The sequence below is a fragment of the Triturus cristatus genome, chromosome 7, assembly GCF_964204655.1.
Source record: "Triturus cristatus chromosome 7, aTriCri1.1, whole genome shotgun sequence".
In the NCBI taxonomy this organism is placed as follows: Eukaryota; Metazoa; Chordata; class Amphibia; order Caudata; family Salamandridae; genus Triturus; species Triturus cristatus.
The window spans coordinates 1,708,860,666-1,708,883,360 of NC_140590.1; positions in this window are offsets into that span (position 1 = coordinate 1,708,860,666).

Sequence of the window (22,695 nt, forward strand, 5' to 3'; positions counted from 1 at the left end):
CCTACGCTGATGACACCCAGCTGATCCTCTCCCTGACCAACGACCCCGCCGCCGCCAGAGCCAACCTCCACGAAGGGATGAAAGACGTAGCCAAGTGGATGATGACCAGCCGCCTGAAACTGAACTCAGACAAGACGGAAGTCCTCATCCTGGGCTCCTCGCCCTCCGCCTGGGACGACTCCTGGTGGCCCCCCGCCCTGGGCACCGCACCCAAACCGACAGACCACGCACGAAACCTGGGCTTCATCCTGGACTCCTCCCTCTCCATGACCAGACAAGTCAACGCCGTCTCCTCGTCCTGTTTCAACATCCTGCGCATGCTACGGAAGATCTTCCGGTGGATCCCCACCGAGACCAGGAAGACGGTCACCCAGGCCCTTGTCACCAGCCGACTGGACTACGGCAACGCCCTCTACGCCGGAACCACCGCCAAGCTCCAGAAGAGACTCCAGCGGGTACAGAACGCCTCAGCCAGACTCATCCTCGACATCCCCCGAAGCAGCCACATCTCCGGACATCTGAGAGACCTGCACTGGCTCCCCGTCAACAAGAGAATCACCTTCCGTCTCCTCACCCACGCACACAAAGCCCTACACGACCAAGGCCCGAGCTACCTCAACAACCGCCTCAACTTCTACGCTCCCAAACGCCATCTCCGATCAACCAGCCACGCTCTCGCTGCCGTCCCCCGCATCCGAAGAGCGACAACAGGAGGAAGGTCCTTCTCCTACCTGGCCGCCAAGACCTGGAACTGCCTCCCTCCCGACCTGCGCCTGACCCAAGACCACCTCCCCTTCAGGAAGAAGCTCAAGACCTGGCTGTTCGAGCAGTAGCGGCTCCCCCCCCCCCCCCCCCCCAAGCGCCTTGAGACCCTCCGGGTGAGTAGTGCGCTTTATAAATGGCTTTGATTGATTGATTGATACTATTCCAATTCTGACAGGTGCTTGCCTCAGGGAAAGCGTTGGATGGTGGTGGGAGCAAATATACTATTCCTACTCTGACATGTGCTTGCCACAGAGAAAGTGTTGGATGGAGGTGGGGGCAAAATTACTCTTCCTACTCCAAGTGTTTGCCTTAGGGAAAGTGTTGGATGGTGGTAGGGGCAAATTTACTATTCAAACTCCAACAGGGGCTTGCCTCAGGGAAAGTGTTGGATGGAGGTGGGGCAAATGTACTATTCCTACTCAGACCTGTGCTTGCCACAGAGAAAGTGCTAGATGGAGGTGGGGGCAAAATTAATTTTCCTACTCCGACAAGTGCTTGCCTCAATGAAAGTGTTCGATGGTGTAGGGGCAAATTTACTGTTACAAACCTGATAGTTGCTTGCCTCAGGGAAAGTTTTGGATGGTGGTGGGGGCAAAATTACTATTCCTGCTCTGACAGGTGCTTGCCTCAGGGAAAGTGTTGGATGGTGGTGGGTGCTAAGTTACTATTTCCTACTCCGACGGGTGCTTGCCTCAGGGAAAGTGATGGATGGTGGTGGGAGCAAACTTACTATTCCTACTCAGACCTGTGCTTGTCACAGAGAAAGTGCCGGTTGGAGGTGGGGGAAAATTAATTGTAATTAAATAAAAAATTAAAACAGTAAGTTTCACATTTTCATTTCTGCACTTTGTCAAGCATGCAATGAACCATTTTGTTTTCTTTACAATTCTCAACAGATAAAATCATATAAACCAACCAGAGTAGAGTAACACATACACAACCACAATAATCCAAACAAGCCCTTCAACACTGAAGAAGCCAAATTATACAAGGTAAAAATGAACTAAAACCACCATTTTTGTTTTACAGGTTTCAAGTAAAGAAGCCTTTTTTAAAAAAAATGTATCATTGCAATAAAAATTTGAGCCTCCCAAACAAAAGCTCCAAGCACCGCCTAAAGAACAACTGAAAGAAAAATTTGGGGAAAAATCATCATCTACACTAGGACCTTCCAACCACACAACAGAAAAACCTAAAAAAGGTAACCTTTTTCATTCTGTGACTGTCAAGTCTATCCAAAACTAACCTTTTTTTAATTGAAAGATATCAAAGCAGCAAACCATTCCAAACCAACATTATCAAGCCAATGCAATTAAATCCTGGTACAATGTTGTTGGAAAAGATGTTAAATAATTAATGTAAACTAACTTTTCACTTGCAGGCCAAAAGTTTTTAAAAGCAACCACACACAAAATAACTACAACATTTCTTTTCTCTTTTTCTTCTTTCCACAGAGGATGGCAGCAAGTAAACAAGACAAATATTGTCAATTAAGCAGGGAAAATACACTGTAAGTTACAGTGGCTATGTTTATTGTAAGGAGAGATGAACTGAACCCAGGGGTCATTGGAGGTGTGTGCATTATTACTCATCCCATTGAACAGGCAGAGCGGTTACCCTTGGTGACACTGTTAAAAGGACCACCGAGCCTAACCACTCTGCCTCTGCAATGGAGATAGAGGTAAGAGAAAATATAAATTAAAAGAAAGCCCTGGCATCCACCTCCAATGAATCCTCTGGCTCAGTTTTGAGGGAGGTATCACAAAATATTCCTACACATGTAGCAATGTGTATGCCTAAAATTCCCAATCTAGGCAGCATTATTCAGCATAAAAAACAGGCAAGTAACCCCTATGTGTAACTCCCCAAACCTTCTCTATATTAACATTCCTCCTGAGCTTACTGTAACTGTTACTAATGAAACCTTTCTTTTGCATGACAACAAAAACCCTCAAACGAATTCTAGTTTTTAGCTCAACTCATAATCTTGTTAAGTTAGAGATTAGTGATATTTGGATGATGGATGGGACATTTAAATCCACATCCCACCCATTCACCCAAATATACACTATTCACACCTACATTAATCATACAGTTGTTCCCTTAGTATACAGTTTGCTCCCTGATAAACAAACCTCAACATACAATGAATTTTTGTCAGTCTTAAAAGCTAAAACCATGAACAAAAGTCCTAGAAAAGTGTTAATTGGCTTTGAATTACCTATGATTAACAAAATTACCAAAATGTAAATGGATACCCAAATTCAAGGATGTTTTTTCCCTTTTCACAAGCTTATTGGCGAAAAAATTTAAAACATCCTTATTTGAGGATTACATATCAGACAGTAAACTTCAATTTGAATTGAAGAAACTAACAGCATTTTGCTTTGTTCCTCCTGACAGTGTAGATGCATTTTACACATCTATTACTGAATCTGTCTACTTTACTGTAAACAAGGACAAATTGGCACCCCTTCTAAATTACTTTGAAGACCAATGGATTGGCCATCTAAGCAGTTCAGGTGACAGGAGGAAGCCATGTTTCCATATGAAGTGGTGGAACTGCTACTCGACCTGCTTAGAGGGTGGAGCAAACACAAATAATTCCATAGAGGTATGGCACAATTCCTTCAACAAATGTATTTGAAAAACCAATCCTAACTGCTATCATTTTTGGGAAACTTTTGAAGAAGTAGAAAAGTTTCCAAGAAATTAGAACTGTGCAATCAATAACTGGTAGTTTGAACCCACGAATTTCTTAAAGAACAAAAGAAATGTATAAGTGACTATTGGGTGCAATTGAACAATTTTCGTTGATGGTGGCTTCATAGTACCTAGATGATAATGCACACATCCTACATTTCTAATCTACACTAACTCTAAAACCACCTTACTTGCCTATTTTGACAATAAATTTCCCTAATTCAACTGTAATTTCTCTTAAAATCTTACAATTATGAATTAAAAGTCGGGTTTCTTACCTTCAGTAGTCTTTGTTTTTCATCTCTTGGACTTGCGTACAATCCCACATTCACCAAGAGTCTTGAGCAGTCCTTTAATCCATAGGAATTAATCCATAATCTGTGATGTAAAACCAGAGTTAAACTAACCAAAATGGACACAGATTGGCAAATCCATTTTTTACAGCAAACATTGTGCTGAAAATTATACTGTGCTCACCTACAAAAAAACATCCCCCTCAAAAAAAAGTCACCAAAATGAATACTAGTTTGGCAAAAAACACAACAAGAAATCCATTGTTGCAATCCTCTCTTGATCGAATTCAAGTTAAAAGAACACAAAAGGTAAAAATGTAATCGCAACAAAAAAATCCAGCAATGAAATCCTTTCTCGACCAAAATCCAGCATAAATCCCAAAAAACAAATATCCATGTTTTAAAAATGTTCCAAAAAGTATTTCTGCAATCCATGAAGTCTTTGTCCATGTTCCTTTGTCCTATCTGAAAAAACGCAACGACGAAATACCTTAATTTAAAAAAACTCTCTGCATCAAAAAAATGTCAAAAAATATTGTTTCCATAACACTATTGTTTAGTAGAAAACACAATCATTCTTTTAAAATAATTCAACGGGGAGGGGAGGGGAGGGGGAGGGTTGGTGGGAGGGGGGTCTAGGGGGGTTTGGGTTAGGGGTGCGGGGAGAATAGGATAGCGGCTGACGGGCCTGGCAAGCATCTCTTCGACTTCCCACCCGATTGTTAGCGGTGGGAGCGAGCCGTGTTTATCCTGCCCCCGCTGGGGCCAGGGAGAGTGTAACTGCCTGTTGCCATACTTTCCTTTGTTGAAAACCTTAATAAAAGATTTAAATCTAAAATAATTCTATTAAACAAAAAGTGTTACGAAAGCAATCAACCCGATGTGGGCCTACAACTGCTACTTGTTTAGGAAAACATTTTTAAGTTAAAACATACAAAAATATCCAAATTCAACTTCCCTAGTTCTTACTACCTACCTCCTCTCTCCTTACAATAAACTATGCCACCCTTAATCTTTTTTTAATTATTTAAATTTGCCTTACCTCGGACGCAGCTCTTCCTTGCTTCTGATCCCGACTGCGATGATCCTCACAATGACGAAACTTAGGTACAACCAGCAACGTCAAAAGGAAAAAAGGACAATTTCTCTCATTTACTTCTATGTGAAACCGTGGGAAAACCTACAAAGAACCTAAAAGAAAGTAAAAATTCTATGTTACAATACATTTTAAAATCTATATTTATGTAAAAAAAGTGTTTTTAAAACATTATTTGATTATATTGTATAACTGTAATATATATTGTTTAAATATAATAAAATGACCTACAATACTGTTAATGTGTCAATTGATTGTTTTGTTAACTATTACATTTTTTATTACTTAAAATTATGTTTTTAATCATTTTATATATCTATTTATGCAAACTAAAGTTGTACATATATGCATTAATTAATTTTTTTTAATGCATGTATATACTTTTATTTATTTGAATAATTAAAATTTATTTAACAATTTTACAATGAAATAAACTATAAATGAAGTAATAAATAATACTCAAGCATTAAACTTAATACCTGATTATTAATGCACTCCCCCACCCTAATCCCCTGTTTCCTATGCATCCCGTCCCAGAGGATAAGTGCCAATTCCTTGATAATAATTTAAAATAAAATGTATTTAAAATATTTATATCACTAAAAATAAATATGAATTATTTCTCTAGTACTAAAATGAATACATTAGTTATTAATACACTCCCCCACCCAAAATCCCTCTTTCCCTTGCATCCCATCCCAGAGGATAGGAGCAAAAGCCTTTTTCATTAATTTAAATATACTTACCTTTTAAAATTATCTAACAGTAAAACTAAATATCTCATAATTCTCAAGTATTAAAATTAATACCTGAGTATAAATGCAGCCCCCCACCCAAGATCCCTGTTTCTCATGCATCCCGTCCCAGAGGATAAGTGCCAAAGCTTTTTTTATTAATTTATTAAAACAATATTTTTAAAATATACTATCGCTCATGAAAATATCAATGAATTCGCAGGTATTAAAATGAATTCCTGAGTATTAATCCATTCCGCACCCAAAAACCCCTGTTTCCAAAGCATCCGTCCCAGGGTAGAGGTGCCTAAGAATTTTTTATAAATTAAAAACATATATATTTTGTAGATTTCCTATCACTATAACTAAATATCAATTACCTCTACGTCCCTCGTCCTTCGTCCTCGACCCAGTCATCACTAATGAGGTATTTCACATGACAGGAAACAAAACAGGAAACGCTTTTAGGCTCCACCCACCCTCCCGTCAGGGGCTATAAGAACCTAACCAACCAAAAGCACAACCTGTTTTGTTTCCTGTCAGTGGACCTGACGGGGACGCTGGGGCAGGTGCTGGGCACTTACCTGCTTCGTGATGGTGTTGTTCTGTGGTGTCCTCCTCTGCTGGGCTTTGGGGGCGCTACTGGACCTTCGTGGTACTTCTTTGAGTCGGGCTGTTGGGCTTCCTGGACTCTACAGGCTCCTGGCTGCTGGTCCTGCTGGGCTGTACTGGCTTCTTGAGTTCCTGTTCCTGCTGCTCCTGTAGTTCGGAATCGCGTCGTACGTGAGTATTCCCCTGCCTTGGCCTGGCCTCTTGTTGTGGGTTTTGGGGCTCTGGCTGTGGGGCGCATATGTTTGCCCCTGGTGGAGCGCCCGGGTTGCGGTTCCGGGTGCTCCCTGCTGTTCTCTCGGAGCGCTCGGGTGGCTCCGAGTGCTCTGCTTCTGCGTGGATGGGTTTCATCCGGTTTTCCAGTAGCGGAGCGCCCGGTTTGGGGTCCGGGTGCTCAGTGTACAATTTAATTGGGGCTCTCGGGTTCTCCGAGAGCTCCTGGCCTTGGTGGCAGGCGGGGCCTTCGTGGTGGAGCGCCTGGTTTACGGATCTGGGCGCTCCGTCTATTTTTGGTATTGCCGCCTTCTGGGAGGAGCGCCCGGGGCGGGGTCCGGGTGCTCCGTTTCCTGATTAACCTTGGAGCACTCGGGTTGGGGGCCGAGTGCTCCTTCTTTCTTCCGCGGTAGTCGCGGCGCCCGGGTGGGCTCCGGTGGCGCTGCTGATGATTAACCTTGGAGCACTCGGGTTGGGGATTGAGTGCTCCTTCTTTCTTCCACGGTAGTTGCGGCGCCCGTGTGGGCTCCGATTGCGCTGCTGATTATACTCTGCCATTGGTGGCCGCGCGCTGCCTGGTTTTCAGTGACCTGTCCTGGCCACGCCCCCTTTTGCCTCGCTTTCAGGAATCTGCTGGCTGATTGGGGGTGAGGTTTTTCACGGTTCTTTTTCTTTCATAAGGAGGTGGGTTGTTATTTCTCTGCTACTCTGCTCCATGCTGGGCTTGCTGAGTTGTTTTTGCTGATCCTTTGCTCACTGCTGCTTTTTGATGGGGAAGCATCATAGAAAGCAGATTCATATGTCTCCTGTGTCCTCTTCCTCTTCGCTTCCGGACAGTGGGGATCCTGCACCCGCAGGGAAGCGCCCCAAGTTAGATGAAGACAGATTGAAGCGTCTGATCTTGGAGACTTTGTCTGACCTGAAGTCCTCCAAGAGGTCTGCTGGGTGTCGTTCTGGTGGGGGTGTGGCCCTTTATTCTGACATTTCCTCTTCTGGATCCTCTGATGATGCTGCCTTGGGTGTGGTGGATCTGAAAGGAAAGTATATCTCCAGGGAACTGTTGCCGGACTTGCTTTCTCATGTATGTGAGAACATGGGGTTTCCGGATGACGCTGTGGCCAGTACTTCCTCGGATGCTGTTCTGCCGCAGTTTCGGAAGCCTGTTGCTACTTCGCTTCCTATTCATCCATTTGTGATGGATGTACTCTTGAATGAGTGGAAGGACCCGGATCATATTATGTTGCCGCGCTTCATGTCGAAGCTTTACCCTTTTCAGGACATGGAGGAGTCTTTTCCTGAATCTGTGCACGTGGACTCCATTGTCGCTAGTTTGGTTGGTCGTCCTTCCATGGCTGATGATAACATTCTTCGCGATGGAGTGGATAAGAAGATTGACTCTGCTTTACGCAAATCCTATGCTGGTTCTCACCTTGCCATCCGTTCTGGTATCTATGGTGCTTATGTCGCTCAATCTCTCTTGACTGATTTTAAGACTTTGTTTTCAACTATGCAGGAGGGTGGCTGCTGTCCGGATTTGCTGGAATCAATGGAGCGGCAGGCTGAATTCCTTTCGGATATTGCTTTCGATTCTGTGCGTGCTTCTGCGCTGTCTTGTGGTTCCTCTATCGCTGCTCGTCGGAATCTGTTGTTGAAGGGTTGGAATACTGATGCCGCCCAGAGGTCCATGGCTTTGCGTTTGCCCTTTACCGGCCCTCGTCTCTTTGGGGATGCTCTTGAAGATAGGCTGCATAAGGTGTTCAAGGAGCGCAAACATTCTTTTTCATTCTGGAGGCAGCTTTCCCGTAAGGATTTTTCCTTTTCTCAGGCAAAGACCTTTTGCCAGCCTTCCAGGTTTCAGCAGTCCTCCTATAAAGGTTCTAGAGGTGCTGGACGCGGTTTCCCTTGGAAATTCCAGAAGAAGCCTCCACGTGATGCTGGACCTGGGCCACAGCGTTTCTGACTATGCCTCTCCGGTCGTGGGTCCCGCTGGAGTGGCGCCCGCGGTTGCTGGGAGATTGTGGTTGTTCCTTCCAGCTTGGCGTCTGTCGACCTCCGATCAGTGGGTGCTGGATGTCCTCGACCGGGGGTATCGGATCGAGTTCCTGTCCCGTCCTCCTCCCTCGGGCGTGGTGCGGACTCCGACTCCCTTGTGCCGATCCCGTTGCCAGTCCTTGTTGGACGGTGTTCAGGCTCTATTTCTGAAGAAAGCGATTGTTCCCGTTCCCCGGTTGGAGTGGGGTCTGGGGACCTATTCGATTGTTTTCCTGGTTCCGAAAGTCACAGGAGGGTTTTGGATTGTCATCAATCTCCGGAGTCTGAACCTGTGTGTGAGGAAGATCCCATTCAAGATGGAGACTTTGCAGCGAGTGGTTCCTCTGAGTCAGGCCGGCTGGGTGTTTGCTACTCTGGATCTCCAGGACTTACCTCACTTGTCTCCATTACTTACCTTACAATGCATTGTAATGGCATGTGTTGTAACGGCACATGTGTGTAATGGCATGCAGCGTAATGTCAACTGCATTGTAATAGTTGCGTTGTAAAAGCATTACAATGTAATGCCTGTGTTGTAATGGACGTTTCTCGTAATTTCACCATTCTATACATTGTAGATATCACCATTCAACTTTCAATGTTTCAATGGAGAAATGCATCCTTCTGCAACTCAACCAACATATAGAGGAATTCTACATCCAGTACACCTTCCAGTCAGGACTCAGGAATAGCTGTAGCACAGAAACTGCTTTGCTCAATATCTCAAATAATATTTGCAGATCCCTGGAAGAAGGTGGTGCATGCCTCCTAATCCTACTTGACTTATCAGCAGCTTTTGATACTGTACGTCACCCAGCATTAATCTAGACACTCAAGAACTGCAGTGGTGTCAATGGCACGGTCCTTAGTTTGTTCACATCATACCTGCTGTCCTGCAACATCGCTTACAACAAATAAGAATCAACAATTGTTTCTCAAAACCAACACTAGTTCCTCATGGTGTACCCCAATGCTGAATTCTCTCCCCATCCCTTTTCAATCCCTTTAAATATCACCTATATGCCGATGACACTCAGCGTTACTACAATATTAAATCAGCAAGTGATATCAGACATCTGAAAGAAACATTGATCAAGATTTAAACTTGGCTTAACACCAACCACTTAAATTTGAACCCCAACAAAACTGAACTACTACTTTTCTCCCTGAAAAACAAGCCTCTACCAATACAAGATGGCTTCACCAACCTGGATGCTTTAAACTGTTCTCTTACACTATCCAACTCTGTAAAGTCCTTGGGCTTAACTCTGGACAAAAACGTTTTAGATTTCCTATCACTATAACTAAATATTAAATAATTCTCAAGTATTAAAATTAATACCTGAGTATTAATACAATCCCCCACTCAAAACCCTGTTTGCGGTACATCCCGTATCAGGGAATACGTGCAAAGCACATTCAATTTATTTTTAATTAATATATTATATTTTAGATATTTTTTACTTTAAAAAAATATAACAACTAATCTAATGTATTGATAATAGTAAAAAGTAACACTATTAATACACTACCCACCAAAAACCTATTCTTTTCATTTAATTTTTGGGATATATACATTTTCTAAAAAATAGAAACTAGTAAACTAAATATTAATTAATTCACAACAATTAAATTTAAAACCTGGGGATGTTTGCCATGCCCTTTTAATTACATTATTTGATATATATGAATTTTATAGAAAAAAGACAAAATGTAAAACAATTATCAAAAATAAAAACTAACCTCACTTGCCTCCATTACTCACCTTACAATGCATTGTAATGGCATGCGTTGCTATGGCATGTGTTGTAACGGCACATGTTTGTAATGGCATGTAATGTAATGTCACCCGCATTGTAATAGTTGCGTTGTAATGCCTGTGTTGTAATGGATGTTTCCCGTAATTGTACCATTCTATACATTGTAGCTATCACCATTCAACTTTCAATGTTTCAATGGAGAAATGCGTCCTTCTACAACTCAACCAACATATAGAGGAATTCTACCTCCAGTACACCTTCCAGTCAGGACTCAGGAATAGCTGTAGCACAGAAACTGCTTTGCTCAATATCTCAGATAATATTTGCAGATCCCTGGAATAAGGTTATGCATGCCTCCTAATCCTACTTGATTTATCAGCAGCTTTTGATACTGTAAGTCACTCAGCATTAATCGACACACTCAAGAACTGTAGTGATATCAATGGCACGGTCCTTAGTTGGTTCACATCGTACCTGTGGTCCTGCAACATCGATAACAACAAATAAGAATTAACAATTGTTTCTCAAAACCAACACTAGTTCCTCATGGTGTACCCCAAGGCTCAATTCTCTCCCCATCCCTTTTCAATCCCTTCATGGCGCCCCTTACTTTTATCCTGAAGCAAAAAGTCTTCAAATATCACCTATATGCCGATGACACTCAACTTTACCACAATATCAAATATCAAATCATGAGTGACAATATACATCTGAAAGAAACATTAATCAAGATTCTAACTTGGCTTAACACCAACCACTTAAAGTTGAACCCCAACAAAACTGAACTACTACTGTTCTCCCTAAAAAACAACCCTCAACCCACACAAGATTGCCTCACGATCCTGGACGTTCTAAACTGTTCTCTTACACTATCCAACTCTGTAAAGTCCTTGGGCTTCACTCTGGACAGAAACTTTTTATATTTCCTATCACTATAACTAAATATCAATTAATTCTCAAGTGTTAAAATTAATGCCTGAATATTAATACACTTCCCCACTCAAAACCCCTGTTTGCGATACATCCTGTATCAGGGGAATGCATGCAAAGTACATTCAATTTATTTTTAATAAATATATTATATTTTAGATATATTTAACTTAAAAAAAATATATCAACTAATCTAATATGTTGATAATAGTCAAAAATAACACTATTAATACACTACCCCACCCAAAACCTATTCTTTTAATTTAACTTTTGGGATATAGAATTTTACTAAAAAATAGAAACTAGTAAACTAAATATTAATTAATTCACAACAATAAAGGGGTCGATTCCGATCCGGGTCGGACAGCTCTCCGAGAGCTGTTCGTAGCCTTACCTTGCGACCGACCCGTACCCGGAGCCGGTTCGTCCTGTTCATGAAGTACGATGTGCATAACTGCCAAAAATCCGACCGACACGTAGGCTGTGATTCAAGATTCATTCTCCGTTCGAGCCGTACCTCCGAATTCCAAACGAGTCACCCAGAAGCAGCATCCATAGCAGATTCCGGCCAGACAAGTACGATGTGTGCTTCCTACGCGCCGGACGGGTCGCCATGTGCGGCACGTCACAGCATCTGTAAAAGAAGCATATCAGGTACGATTCGCGCCACAACACAATCCACAGCTACGAGACAGACCAGCTTGCAATGGGTACAAGACGGAGCAACAAGCAGCGTGTATGAGACGAACACATCATGAATCCCATCGAGCAGGTCATACCAGTACTCTACATCTATGACCTCCTAGGGGACCTCAACTTCCACCTGGAGAACAACAAGGACTGCAACACCACCACCCTGCTGGACAACCTCGTCAACCTCGGACTCAAGCAACTGGTGAACACCCCCACCCACTACGCCGGCCACACGCTTGACCCCGTCTTCTCCTCCAGCAAGCACAGCTCCTTCAGCCACTCTACCGGATTTCATTGGATTGACCACAGCTGCGTCCACTTCAGCTTCAGAAAAACCACGACCCACCACCACCCGCAACAGGTTCCTCGCCGGAGCTGAAGCAAGATCACCGCCGAGCAGCTCACCACCTCCCTCAGCCGGAACCCTCCCACCAGCACAACGGACCCTAACGAAGCAGCCAGCAGCCTCACACAGTGGCTGACCGCCTGCGCCGACGACCTCGCACCACTGAAGAACCCTCCCAGCAGACCCGGCAGCAAGAAAGCCCCCTGGTTCACCGACGAACTCAAGGACTCCAAGAAGAACTGCCGCACCCTCGAGAAAGCCTGGCGCCACAACCAGACCACAGACAACATGACCGCCCTCAAGCACGCCACCCGCAGCCACCACCAGCTGAGCCGCACCACCAAGAAGACAGCATACAAAGAAAGACTGGACAACAACGCCCACAACAGCAAGGAACTATTCAGCATCATCAAACATCTCTCCAACCCAAGCGCCGGAAACGACATCACTCCTTCACAAGACCTCTGCGACACTCTCGCCTCGTTCTTCCATCGCAAGATCGCCGACATACACAACAGCTTCGGCGCACCAACCACGCACCCAACCGCCGGACCAATGCCCCCCACCACCACCCTCCACGCCTGGACCCCGGTCAGCACCGAAGACACCACCCGCACGATGAACACCATCCACTCCGGATCACCTGCCGACCCCTGCCCCCACCACGTCTTCAACAAGGCCGACTCCATCATCGCACCCCAACTACGGGACATCATCAACACCTCCTTCCACACCACCACCTTCCTGGAGAGCTGGAAGCACGCCGAGCTCAGCGCCCTCCTGAAGAAACCAACAGCGGACCCCACCGACCTCAAGAACTTCCGCCCCAGCTCGCTCCTCCCTTTTCCTGCCAAAGTCATCGAGAAGACCGTCAACAGACAGCTCGCCGCCTTCCTCAAGACGAACGGATCCCTCGACCCCTCGCAGTCCGGTTTTCGAGCCAACCACAGCACCGAGACGGCACTGATCGCAACCACCGATGAAATCAGATCCCTGCTTGACAACGGGGAAACAGCGGCCCTCATCCTCCTGGACCTCTCTGCAGCGTTCGACACTGTCTGCCACCGCACCCTAGTACAGCGCCTCAGCAACATCGGGATCCAAGAGAAGGCACTGAAGTGGATCATCTCGTTTCTCGCCGGAAGAACTCAGAGAGTCCGCCTCCCCCCATTCAGATCCGAGGCCACCGAAGTCATCTGCGGCGTACCACAAGGATCATCCCTTCGCCCAACCCTCTTCAACGTCTACATGAGCCCCCTCGCAGCCATCGCACGCCAACACAACCTCAACATCATCTCCTACACCGACGACACCCAGCTGATCCTCTCCCTCACCAACGACCCCGCCACCGCCAGAACCAGCCTCCAGGAAGGGATGAAAGACGTCGCCGAGTGGATGAAGAACAGCCACCTGAAACTGAACTCAGACAAGACAGAAGTCCTCATCCTGGGATCATCGCCCTCCGCCTGGGATGACTCCTGGTGGCCCCCTGCCCTGGGCGCCACTCCCAAGCCAACGGACCATGCACGCAACCTGGGTTTCATCCTGGACTCCTCCCTCTCGATGACCAGACAAGTCAACGCCGTCTCATCATCATGCTTCAACACCCTACACATGCTCCGTAAGATCTTCCGATGGATCCCCACCGAAACCAGGAAGACGGTCACCCAGGCACTCGTCACCAGCCGACTGGACTACGGAAACACCCTCTATGCCGGAACCACAGCCAAACTTCAGAAAAGACTCCAACGCATCCAGAACGCCTCCGCACGACTTGTCCTGGACATCCCCCGACACAGGCACTTCTCCGGCCACCTGAGACACCTGCACTAGCTCCCCGTCAGCAAGAGGATCATGTTCAGAGTCCTCACCCACGCACACAAGGCTCTCCATGACCTGGGCCCCAAGTACCTCAACAGCCGCCTGACCTTCTACATGCCCACCCGCCAGCTACGATCGACCAGCCTCACCCTCGCCGCCGTACCACGCATCTGCAGAGCCACCACCGGGGGAAGATCTTTCTCCCACCTGGCAGCCAAGACCTGGAACTCCCTCCCCATCCACCTTCGGCTGACCAAGGACCATCTCTCCTTCAGGAAGTAACTCAAGACCTGGCTTTTCGAGCAGTAACGGACCCCTCTCCCCCAGCGCCTTGAGACCCTCCGGGTGAGTAGCACTCTATACAAATGCTATGATTGATTGATTGATTGATTGATTGATCAGGAACCGACGTGGACGGCGCAGACGGAAAGTCAGACACCCACCATACAAACAAATGACATATACCCGCAAACTGTCACACACACACACAGGGGATCCATATCCTGGCCACTGACAATAGGCCACCATAGGGGTTGTATGGCCAGCACCACTACCACCCCCACACATAGGGCTCTTGTTGACCATCATCACTGCCACCCCCACCCATAGGGGACCTGCTGCCCATCACTCCTGCCACCCCCACTCATAGGGCTTATGTTGCCCAGCATTACTGCCACCCCCACTCATAGGGCTTATGTTGCCCATCACTCCTGCCACCCCTACCCATAGGGTTTATGTTGCCCATCATTACTGCCACCCCCACCCATAGGTGTTCATGTTGCCCATCACTCCTGCCACCCCCACCCATAGGGTTTCATGTTGCCCATCACTCCTGCCACCCCCACTCATAGGGCTTATGTTGAACAGCACTATTGCCACCCCCACTCATAGGGCTTATGTTGCCCATCACTACTGCCACCCCCACCCTTGGGGGACCTGTTGACCATCACTACTGACACCCCCACCCATAGGGCTCATGTTGCCCATCACTCCTGCCACCCCCACCCATAGGGGACCTGTTGCCCATCACTCCTGCCACCCCCACCCATAGGGAACCTGTTGCCCAGCACTCCTGCCACCCCAACTCATAGGGCTTATGTTGCCCATCACTCCTGCCACCCCCAACCATAGGGGACCTATTGCCCAGCACTAATGCCACCCCCTCCCACAGGGGACCTGTTGCCCATCACTACTGCCACCCCCACCCATAGTGACTATGTTGCCCATCACTCCTGCCACCCCCACCCATAGGGGTTCATGTTGCCCATCACTCCTGCCACCCCCACCCATAGGGGACCTTTTGTCCAGCACTAATGCCACCCCCACCCATAGGGGACCTGTTGCTCATCACTACTGCCACCCCCACCCATAGCGACTATGTTGCCCATCACTCCTGCCACCCCCACCCATAGGGGTTCATGTTGCCCATCGCTCCTGCCACCCCCATCCATAGGGCTTATGTTGCCCATCACAACTGCCACCCCCACTCATAGGGCTTATGTTGCCCAGCACTACTGCCACCCCCACTCATAGGGCATATGTTGCCCACCACTATTGCCACCTCCACCCATTGGGGACCTGTTGCCCATCACTAATGCCACCCCCACCCATAGGTGACCTGTTGCCAAGCACTACTGCCACCCCCACTCATAGGGCTTATGTTGCCCATCACTCCTGCCACCCCCACCCATAGATCTTCATGTTGCCCATCACTCCTGCCACCCCCACCCATAGGGGACCTGTTGCTCACCACTAATGACATGCCCACCCATAGGGGACCTGTTGCCCAGCACTACTGCCACCCCAACCTATAGGGACAATGTTGCCCATCACTCCTGCCACCCCCACCCATAGGGACTATATTGCCCATCACTCCTGCCACCCCCACCCATAGGGGTTCATTTTGCCCATCACTCCTTCCACCCCCACCCATAGGGCTTATGTTGCCCATCACAACTGCACCCCCACTCATAGGGCTTATGTTGCCCAGCACTTCTGCCACTCCCACTCATAGGGCTTATGTTGCCCACCACTACTGCCGCCCCCACCCATAGGGGACCTGTTGCCCAGCACTAATGCCACCCCCACCAATAGGGGACCTGTTGCCCATCACTCCTGCCACCCCCACCCATAGGGGACCTGTTACCCATCACTCCTGCCACCCCCACCCATAGGGGACCTGTTGCCCAGCACTAATGCCACCCCACCCATAGGGGACCTGTTACCAAGCACTACTGCCACCCCCACTCATAGGGCTTATGTTGCCCATCATTCCTGACACCCCCACCCATAGGTGACCTGTTGGCCAGCACTAATGCCACCCCCACCCATAGGGGACCTGTTGCCCATGACTACTGCCACCCATAGGGACTATGTTGCCCATCACTCCTGCCAACCCCACCCATAGGGGACCTGTTGCCCAACACTAATGCCGCCCCCACCCTTAGGGGACCTGTTGCCCAGCACTAATGCCACCCCACCCATAGGGGACCTGTTGCCAAGCACTACTGCCACCCCACCCATAGGGACTATGTTGCCCATCACTCCTGCCACCCCCACCCATTGAGGACCTGTTGCCCAGCATTAATGCCACCCCCACCCATAGGATGTGTGATGCGCTACACATCCATCATACACCAACATTAGGTAAATCAGCAAAATACATCCCCCTAACATCATGACAACAGTGTGTAGTCTGTGACAAATTCCCACAACAGTGATCATGACTTCGAACATACAATGTAACTACCATCACATGTGTGACAAAAAACTGGCCTACACAAGGTGTTAGACCCGGCCCTCGTAACATAGCCAGACCTGACCCCTGCACCTCACACCAGCCCCGAGCCCACGGCCTAGCCGATCCTTCCCACCAGAACACACACCCCCGACTCAGGCTTCCCCGTCCGTGGCCTTCCCCCTTTGGCCACACCGGGCCCGCGTGCCCACTTCATGCACCAAGATGGCCGCCCGGCCCCAGCGCGACCCTCGCCTATAGGCGCCACTCCGGCTGGAGGACATCGCGCTCCCCTTGGGATGAGAAGGGGGGAGCAGTTTCCATCACACCTCTGCGCTTCCCTGGGAAGGTGGGTTTCGATCAACCCACCGGCCTCCCCGAGGGCTGGCTCCACGCCTGCTGGGTGTCTGGGACTCCTCCCGACCCGGCCCTGAAAGGATCAAAGGACAATGGCAGGAAACCCCCTGCCTGCACAGACTCCGGACATCAAAGAGGAGTCGCCCTATAACAAGGGGTGCTCTGGGACTGTCCGGCAGATTCGCCTTGGAAACACCTGAGCCCTGCTGAGTGACTCGCGGCTCCCTGAAGATCGTAAGACCTCCGAACTTGTGCTTGAGCCCTGCTGAGTGACTCGCGGCTCCCTGAAGATCGTAAGACCTCCGAACTTGTGCTTGAGCCCTGCTGAGTGACTCGCGGCTCCCTGAAGATCGTAAGAACTCCGAACTTGTGCTGGAGCCCTGCTGAGTGACTCGCGGCTCCCTGAAGATCGTAAGACCTCCGAACTTGTCCTCGAGCCTGCTGAGTGACTCGCAGCTCCCACAGACTCTCTTGGTCCCGCCGGACCCCACGACGACAAGCGTAACCCCCAGCTCGAGGATTGTGAGCTGTGCGCCGGGTACGCTCCTGCATTTGAGTCCTATTCCCAAAGACTGTCCCGCTACCTCCTAACCCCCCTCCAAGAGTTTGTGAGCCCGCGCTCTACTTGTATATATTTTGCCTTGCTGATCATAAAGATCCTACCACTCTGATCTGATAAAGATTTGCTCTTAAGACCTCCTCGTGTGGTGTCTCTCTGTCGTGTGGTGCCGAGTATACGATCCTAGATACGAGGTTCCTCCCCTGAGGAGTCTCCCGCCAGTGCCCGGCTACGATACCTCGAGGGTGGGTCTCAGGGCAGTCAGGGCCCCCTCCGGGCCCCTCTGAGGTCGCCTTCTAACATTGGTGGCAAGCGACGGGATTCGGGCCCATAATCTAGAGATCGTACCGGGAACGGCTGACGCACTACCGACAAAGATGGCAGAAGGAAACGCCGTGGTTCTCATAGAAAACGACACCAGTACCGTGTTCCAGGTGGAACAGCTGGAAGAGTACACTCACAAAGAACTAAAGCAATTCTGTAAGGAACTCAAAATCGCAACCACTGGTCTCAACACCAAAGAAGATATGCAAAAGGCACTGAAAGCTTGGGTGGATTCTGGAGCCTCCCGCCCAGAAGGAGCGGGGGAGCCCTACGACGAAGCTGGACCCTCCCAAGGAGAACGCAGCAGCAACCAGGTGCGAGGCTTCGTACCAGACGGGGGCATATCCCCGGAGGAACTCGCAGACAGAGAAAAAAGTCGCCATCACGAGCTCGAATTAGCCAAGCTCAAAATTGAGGACGAGTTGAAATTAGCCGAGAAAAAGCTAGCAGTAGAACAGATGCGAGTACAAGGAGAACTAGAAGAGAAGAAACTCCAACGAGAACACGAGGGAAGGAGACTTCAACTGGAACATGAACGCAGCTTGAAGGAAATAGAACTGAAAGCAAGAAGCGAAGAAGCGCGGCCCCCGGAGAACCGGGAGATGGCCGCCCCGGCGGAGCAGAAGGTCCACATCCCCAAGGATGTGGTCAAAGAATATTACAAAAATGATGACATTCAGCAGTGGTTCCGGGCCTACGAGGTCGCCATGACCTCCCATCGGGTCCCGCAGAAGGATTGGGGGGCTGGGTTGTGGGGACGATTCCTGAGCGAAGGGAGAGACACCCTGCTCGACCTACCCACCTCCATGCAGACCTCCTATGACCACATGAAAACGGCCCTCCTCACAAGGTACGGCCTCACCCCGGAGATGTACCGCCAGCGGTTCCGGGACTGCAGGAAGATCCCGGGTACCACCTGGGTGGAATATGTGAATTTCTTCAGCCGCGCCTTCGATGGGTGGATCAAGGGCAGCAAGGTAACCACCCTGGAAGAACTAACAGACCTTATGTTGTGGGAACACCTGGCTGCGAACTGCTTTGTGGAACTACGCCAGCATCTGCTCGACAGCAAGCTCACGGACCCAAGAAAGCTGGCTGTCGAGGCGGATCGCTGGACCAACACCCGGGTCTCCCGGGGCCCTGTAGGAGAATACCCCCGAGCCAGTCAGGGACCACCCCGCCAGAGAGGGGGGGGAAACCAGGGAGGGCAGAGAGAGTCCCAGGCTAGTCCCCCGAAGTCCCAACTTCCACCTTTCCCGGCACCCCCACCAGCTGTATCCGGCCCCCCCCGGGACGGGGGCACCGGGTGACCATCACTTGTTTCCGTTGCCAGAAGCCCGGGCATTACGCCAACGACCCTGAATGCCCCCTGCCCTACGCACCACCCAGGCAGCACCCCCCGCTAGACAGATAGCCAATGTAGCACTGGTGGAGGAGGTTGAGGAGGCCGAGGAGTGGGAACCAGCCGCTATGGCCCTAGTATCCTTAGGAGATAGAGAGATGGTCCCTGGGAGCATCCTGCCCTCTAACACAAAGAAATATGGGCAGCTCGTAACGATCAATGGCCACCAAGTAGAAGCCCTCCATGACACTGGGGCCAGCATCACCGGTGTCCTCAGCCATTTAGTCCACGAAGACCAGGTCCTCCCTAACGCATTTTGCCCTGTCATTTCAGCCGACAACACAGAAAGCATATGTAAGGTAGCCCTGGTGCCCTTTGAGTGGGGAGGGGTGGTCGGTAAACTGAAGGTCGCAGTGAGAACCTCCCAGCCCGTCAACTGTCTCCTGGGGAACGACCTGGAAAGTTCCCCCTGGAGACAAGTCGAGCGCAAGACCCACCTAGGGATGATGGGCCTCCCTGAGTGGGTGTGCGCCACCACTCGATCCATGGCGGCACGACTGACCCCCCTGAGGGAAGTCGACGACGCCCCGACCCCTGAGGATAGGATGGCCCCGGCCGAGGGTCCCCACATCCCCCCACCAGAAGAGTCGATCGCCAGTGACGAACCCCCGCCTTCCGACTCCACCCAAGTCACCAAGTTAGGCGATCTGCCCGAATTAGCCCAGTGGCGCCACGAGGGGGGCCCCTCCCGAGAGGAGTTCTGCCGAGAGCAGGCTACCTGTCCCTCCCTGGTCGGGCCCCGGCAACAGGCAGAGGCCCAGGCCGCAGGCGACCAGACGGGGACGCACCGGGTGTATTGGGAGAATGACCTTTTGTACAGCGAACAGAAGTCGGTGGAGCTAGGGTCCGGCCGGGTGCTGGTGGTACCCCTACGCTTCCGAAACCTCCTCCTGGGCTTGGCCCACGACGTTCCCCTCGCAGGCCACTTGGGCCAGGACAAAACATACAGTCGCCTCGTGACTCACTTCTACTGGCCCAGAATGAAAGCAGATGTGGAAGCCCACTGCAAGTCCTGTCCGACGTGCCAGGCCAGTGGGAAGAGCGGAGGGAAGCGCAAGGCTCCCCTCCAACCCTTCCCTGTCGTCAGTACCCCTTTTGAGCGGGTCGGGATTGACATTGTAGGACCTCTGGACCCCCCAACTTCCCAAGGGCACCGGTTCATCCTCGTCCTGGTGGACCATGCCACCCGTTACCCCGAGGCCATCCCCCTGCGCACCGTCACAGCCCCCGTGGTGGGCCGGGCGTTGATGGGGATCTTCTCCCGCATGGGTTTTCCCCGCGAGGTCGTGAGCGATCGCGGTACCAACTTTATCTCCCGATACATGAGGTCCTTATGGCAACAGTGCGGGGTGTCCTATAAGTTCACCACCCCGTACCACCCCCAAGGAAACGGCCTGGTAGAGCGGTTTTACCGGACTCTGAAAGGGATGATCGCGGGCCTGGAAGAGCCCCTCCGGCGTAAGTGGGACATCCTGCTCCCCTGCCTCCTATTCGCATACCGAGAAGTTCCCCAGAAATCCTTGGGTTTCAGCCCCTTTGAGTTACTCTACGGGCACCCCGTCAGGGGGCCCCTCAGCCTGGTCAAGGAAGAGTGGGAGGCGGCGCCCCGAGGCCCCCCCCGAGATGTGTTCCGTTACGTCCTGACCCTCCGAAATCAGACTAGGAGGTTCCGAGAGATGGCAGAAGCCAACCTGGAGGCGAGTCAGGAGGAGATGAAGCACTGGTACGACCAGAACGCTGCGCTGGTCGAGTTTAAGCCGGGCCAGCAGGTATGGGTCATGGCCCCCGTGAAACCCTGCGCTCTCCAGGATAAATGGACCGGGCCCTTCAAAGTAGTGGAGCGGAAGAGCCCGGTCACGTACTTGGTAGACGTCCAGTCACCCCGGGACCCCCTCCGGGTCCTCCACGTGAACCGCCTCAAGCCCCACTTTGTGCGGACGGAGCTGAGCCTCCTACTGGCCACTGATGACGGGTCCGAAGAAGAGTCAGATCCTCTCCCTGATCTTCTGTGCACCAAAGAGAAGAAGGGCTCCATAGAGGGAGTGAACCTCTCCCCGTCTCTCACTCCCCAGCAACGTGAGGATTGCCGCCAGCTCCTAGGGCAGTTCCCGGACCTCTTCTCCCTGGTCCCCAAGGTCACTGACTGGTGTGTCCATGATGTGGATACCGGGGACAGCCCGCCAGTGAGACACCGAGCCTACCGAGTCCCTGATCGGGTCCGGTCCTGTATCCAAGCCGAAGTCTTGAAAATGTTGACCCTAGGCGTGATCGAACCCTCAGACAGCCCCTGGGCCAGCCCCGTGGTCCTGGTCCCAAAAGCAGCTGCCCCCGGTGTCGCCCCAGAACTCCGCTTCTGCGTGGACTACCGGGGACTCAATGAAGTCACCCGAGCCGATGCCCACCCAATTCCCCGAGCCGACGAGCTCATTGACCGGCTCAGGGCTGCTCGGTTCCTCAGCACCTTCGATCTCACCTGCGGCTACTGGCAAATTGCGCTCACAGAGGGAGCCAAGGAGCGGTCCGCCTTCTCCACCCCGGATGGGCACTATCGCTTTCGCGTGATGCCCTTCGGGATGAAAAATGCCCCGGCCACCTTCCAGCGACTGGTAAATAGAGTCCTGGCCGGGCTGGAAAAATTCAGCGCTGCATATCTCGACGATATTGCAGTTTTTAGTTCCGAATGGAGTGAGCACCTCCAGCACCTCCGGTGGGTGCTAACAGCCCTACGCCAGGCAGGCCTCACCGTGAAAGCCAGCAAATGCCAGATTGGGCAAGGTTCGGTAACCTACCTGGGGCACCAGGTCGGAAGCGGGCAGGTCGCCCCTCTACAGCCCAAAATCGACGCCATCCTAGCCTGGGAACCCCCCACTACCCAAACAGAGATCTGAGCCTTTCTGGGCCTCACGGGCTACTACCGGAGATTCATCCGGAATTACGGCAGCCTGGTCGGTCCCCTCACGGGACTCACGTCCAAGAAGCAGCCCAAGAAGGTGCAGTGGTCCCCTGCCTGCCAAGAGGCGTTCAATGCCCCTGAAAGCGGCCATGTGTACGGCCCCCGTCCTCCAGGCCCCCGACTACTCCAAAGAGTTTGTGGTACAAACGGATGCCTCCGAGCATGGCATCGGGGCAGTCCTCTCCCAGGTAAATGACCAGGGCCTAGACCAGCCCGTAGCCTTCCTCAGCCGAAGGCTGTTGCCCAGGGAACAGAGATGGAGTACCATCGAGCGCGAGGCGTTCGCCGTAGTCTGGGCCCTCAAGAAACTACGCCCTTACCTGTTCGGCACCCATTTCAGGGTCCAAACCGACCATCGTCCCTTGCGAT